Raw genomic sequence first — 5,478 nt, 5'->3', positions numbered from 1 at the left:
TGAACGCGTGTGACTGACAACCACTTCCGTTCTACCTTAGGCCGGGCGCATATCTCTTGGATTCCTTAATCAGAATCTTCGTGGTATAAGCTAGAATTGATGGCGGCATTCAAGAGAATCCGGAAGGTCTAAACCTTGTCTGTGGTATTCTGAGTAGGATTCAAGGATTGAATGACTGTGACGAGCTTCAAACTCGTGATTATGGGGCGTTAGTGACAGACGCAAAAGAATCACTGGATTCTATTCCGACATGATCGAGAACCGACAACTGAATAGCATCTTTATTTTATGTTTTATTTATCTTTTAATCATTAATCCTCCATAACCATTTGAATTCGCCTGACTGAGATTTACAAGATGACCATAGCTTGCTTCATACCAACAATCTCCGTGGGATCGACCCTTACTCGCATAAGGTTTATTACTTGGACGACCCAGTGCACTTGCTGGTTAGTTGTGCGAAGTTGTGATAAAGAGTTAAGATTGCAATTGAGCGTACCATGTTGATGGCGCCATTGATGATCACAATTTCGTGCACCATATAATTTATTTTTCTCATCATTATCAAACATGAATAAAATAGTAGATTTTTAAAATAAAGAGGCAATATTTTTTTTGAGTTCTTAATAAGGAAAATTCTAATTATTTATATGTGGTGTCAATACTTTTTGTCTTTTGAATGAATGCCTAAACAGTGCATATTTTTTATATTGAATTTTATGAATGTTAAAATTGTTGGCTCCTGAAAGAATGATGAACAAGAGAAATATTATTGCTGATCTGAAAAATCATGAAATTGATTATTGAAGCAAGAAAAAGCAGTGAAAAAAAAAAAGCAAAAGAGGTAGAAAAAGCCAATAGCCCTTTAAACCAAAAGGCAAGGGTAAAAAGGATCCAAGGGTTTGAGCATCAATGGATAGGAGGGCCAAGGTAGTAAATCCAGGCCTAAGTAGCAAGATCAAGCTGTCCCTAACCATGTGCTTGTGGCATGCAGGTCCAAGTGAAAAGCTTGAGACTGAGTGGTTAAAGTCATGATCCAAAGCAAAAGAGTGTGCTTAAGAACTCTGGACACCTCTAATTGGGGACTTGAGCAAAGCTAAGTCACAATCTGAAAAGGTTCACCCAATTATATGTCTGTGGCATTTATGTATCCGGTGGTAATACTGGAAAACAAAATGCTTAGGGCCACGACAAAGACTCATAAAGTAGCTGTGTTCAAGAATCAACATACTAAACTAGGAGAATCAATAATACTATCTGAATTCTGAGTTCCTATGGATGCCAATCATTCTGAATTTCAAAGGATAAAGTGAGATGCCAAAACTGTTCGGAAGCAAAAAGCTGCTAGTCCCGCTCATCAAATTAGAATCTGAGCTTCACTTAAAACTCTGAGATACTATTGCTTCTTGATTTCTTTTTATCCTATTTTATTTATCTAGTTGCTTGAGGACAAGCAACAGTTTAAGTTTGGTGTTGTGATGAGTGGGTATTTTATACACTTTTTGGGGGTAATTTCATATAGTTTTTAGTATATTTTTGTTAGTTTTTAGGCAAAATTCATATTTCTGGACTTTACTATGAGTTTGTATATTTTTCTGTGATTTTAGGTATTTTCTGGCCGAAATTGAGGGAGCTGAGCAAAAATCTGATTCAGGCTGAAAAAGGACTGCTGATGCTGTTGGATTCTGACCTCTCTGCACTCAGAATGGATTATTTGGAGCTACAGAAGTCCAATTGGTGCGCTCTCAATTGGGTTGGAAATTAGACATCCAGTGCTTTCCAGCAATATATAATAGTCCATACTTTTCGCGAAGATAAAGGACGTAAACTAGCGTTGAACGCCAGTTCCATGTTGCATTCTGGCGTTGAACGCCAGAAATAGGTTGCAAGTTGGACTTAAACGCCAGAAACAGGTTACAACCTGACGTTTAACTCCGGAAACAGCCTAGGCACGTGAAAAGCTTAAGTCTCAGCCCCAGCACACACCAAGTGGGCCCCAGAAGTGGATTTCTCCACTATCTATCTTAGTTTACTCATTCTCTGTAAACCTAGGTTACTAGTTTAGTATCTAAACAACTTTTAGGGACTTATTTTGTATCTGATGACATTTTAGATCTATACTTTGTACTTTTTGATGGCATGAGTCTCTAAACTCCATTGTTGTGGGTGAGGAGCTCTGCAGCGTCTCGATGAATTAAGGCAATTATTTCTGTTTTCCCTTCAAATACGCTTGTTTCTATCTAAGATACTGATTCGTACTTAACCGTGATAAATGTGATAATCTGTGACACTCATCACCATTCTCAACCCATGAATGTGTGCCTGACAACCACCTCCGTTCTACATTAGATTGAATGAGTATCTCTTAGATTCCTTAATCAGAATCTTTGTGGTATAAGCTAGAATCCATTGGCAGCATCCTTGAGAATCCGAAAGGTCTAAACCTTGTCTGTGGTATTCCGAGTAGGATTCAGGGATTGGATGACTGTGACGAGCTTCAAACTCGTGAGTGTTGGGCGTAGTGACAGACGCAATAGGATCAATAGATCCTTTTCCGACATAATCGAGAACCGACAGATGATTAGCCGTGCTGTGACAGAGCATTTGGACCATTTTCACTGAGAGGATGGGAAGTAGCCTTTGACAACGGTGATGCCCTACATACAGCTTGCCATGGAAGGAGCCTTGCATGTTTGAAAGTAAGAAAGCATTAAGTAAGAAAGTAACAAAGCATCTCCGAAACTCCAACATATTCGTCATTATCGAGTAACAATTACTTATTTTATGCCCTTTCACTTTTTTACATTTGAAACTAAAGAACCCTATTGGTATCTTGACTAAGAATAATAAGATAACCATAGCTTGCTTCAAGCCAACAATCTCCGTGGGATTCGACCCTTACTCACGTAAGGTATTACTTGGACGACCCAGTGCACTTGCTGGTTAGTTGTGCGGAATTACATAGTGTGAGTGTAATTTTCGTGCACCAGTGACACGCCAGTCTCATGGTGTTGCACGCTGGTAGTATTTTCCAGAGAGGAAGAAGAGGAGCCAATGAACTCAGGCATGCCACTTGGATGATGAGGCGTGGCACGCCAGCAAGAGGTTGAAGCTTTAAGAAGCGCGTGGCACGCCAGAACTTGGGCGTGCCATGCTGGTACAAATTTCCAAAAGCATAGAGATGAGGAAGATGACCTTGGGTGTGCGACTTGGTGTCGAAGGCATGGCACGCCAGGTTACTTGGCCATTTAAAATGTCCTGGGCGTGCCACTTTGGCTCGAAGGCATGGCACGCCAAGGGTTAAACAGAGGATGGCGTGCCACTTGAATGGAGAGGCGTGGCACGCCAAATCAGAAACAGAGGGGGCGTGACACGCCAGAGAAGAGCAGTCACACGCCTGTTGGAAGATCACGTTTGTTGAGTTTCTTTTCCCTCCAAATTGTAATTTTCTTTTCACTTTTGTAATTTTCCTTTATTTTCTAGATCTAGGAGTAGTATAAATACCCTTCGAAGTATTGGAAAAGGGGAAGCAAGTCACAGAGTTTAGTTTTGGATTTCATTTTTTACTTTTCACACTTCATCTCTTCCATCTTTTGTACTTTCTCTCTGAGCTATGAGTAGCTAAATTCCCTCTCATTGAGAGAGGGAGCTCTATTGTACTTGATGGATTAATGATAGTGAATTTCTTCTTCTCTTCATCTTCTCTTTAATTTTCTAGAAGGAATTTTGATTTTCATGCTTAATGTTCAATTAACTTGGAAAAGAGATTGAATGCAAAATGGGTTTCATGGGAACCTTGGAAAAGGAAACATGAAACCATGCTAGAAATCCCTTCTCACACTTTAGTAGAATCTGGGTTTCGGTGTTTGGATATGGTGACATACAATCCTCCATCTACTTGGACATATGATGATGTGGTATAATCAGGGACCAAACATATCTCTCTTCATGAGCAATTAGACCAAGGAATCGGCTATTGATCAAGATCTAAGAGATTGAGTCACCAAGGGATTGGGGCTCAATCAATCATGATTGCCAAGAGGTCAATGATTTGCATGATTGAAGAGGATATGAGCTGGATTTAATCGAAAGAGACAATATCTCCTGATCTCAATGAATTCCCCCATTCTTATCTCTTCCATTCTTTTATAGCTTTACTTACATTATGAAAAATCCCATTCCCTTTTATTTCCATTTCTGAATTTTATTACTTTCTTTTATTCCTTTGCCATTTATGTTTCTGCCATTTATAATTCTGCACTTACAACTTATTCTGTTGAGCTTGACTAATTCACCAATTGATTAAAATTGCTCAAATCTACCAATCTCTGTGGATACGATCCCACTCCACTGTGGGTTAATACTTGACGATAATTTTGGTGCACTTGCCAAGAGCGGATTCATCAATATTATTGGGAAAGGATAGTGAACTCCGCCCATCAACTGTATGGAGGTTTTTATGGATGATTTTAGTGTATATAGTGATTCATTTAGCCTTTGCTTGGATAGTTTATCTAGAGTATTAGACAGGTGTGTTAGTTCAAACCTTGTATTAAATTTTGAGAAATGTCACTTGATGGTAAAACAAGGAATTGTTCTAGGAGATGTTGTGTCTAATATTGGTATTTCTGTAGATCCAGCAAAGGTAGATGTTATTTCTAGTTTACCTTACCCCTCCTCCGTAAGGGAAGTCCATTCGTTCCTTGGCCACGCAGGTTTTTACAGGAGGTTTATTAAGGACTTCAGTAAGGTAGCATTGCCTTTATCCAGACTACTGCAGAAAGATATTGAGTTTGAGTTCAGTGAGGATTGCATACAAGCGTTTGATAGGCTGAAGATCGCCCTGACTCAAGCTCCAATTGTGAGAGGACTAGACTGGAGCTAGCCATTTGAAAACATGTGTGATGCCTCCAACCATGCGGTAGGAGTGGTGCTGGCTCAGCACAAAGGTAAGGATCCTTTTGTAATTGCTTATGCATCTAAGACTTTAGATGCTGCTTAGTCTAATTATACTATGATGAGCGGATAATTTGTATACTTTTTGGCATTGTTTTTAGTATGTTTTTGTTATGATCTAGTTAGTTTTTAGTATATTTTTATTAGTTTTTAGTTAAAATTCACTTTTCTGGACTTTACTATGAGTTTGTGTGTTTTTCTGTGATTTCAGGTATTTTCTGGCTGAAATTGAGGGACCTGAGCAAAAATCTGATTCGGAGACCAAAAAGGACTGCAGATGCTGTTGGATTCTGACCTCCCTGCACTCGAAGTGGATTTTCTGGAGCTACAGAAGCCCAATTGGCGCGCTCTCAACGGCGTTGGAAAGTAGACATCCTGGGCTTTCCAGCAATATATGATAGTTTATACTTTGCCCAAGCTTTGATGGCCCAAACCGGCGTTCAAAGTTACCTCAAGAAATCCCAGCGTTAAACGCTGGAACTGGCACCAAAACGGGAGTTAAACGCCCAAACTGGCACAAAA

This window comes from Arachis duranensis, chromosome 6 (assembly GCF_000817695.3).
Source record: "Arachis duranensis cultivar V14167 chromosome 6, aradu.V14167.gnm2.J7QH, whole genome shotgun sequence".
Taxonomy (NCBI): domain Eukaryota; kingdom Viridiplantae; phylum Streptophyta; class Magnoliopsida; order Fabales; family Fabaceae; genus Arachis; species Arachis duranensis.
Note: the sequence above shows the minus strand (reverse complement) of the source record.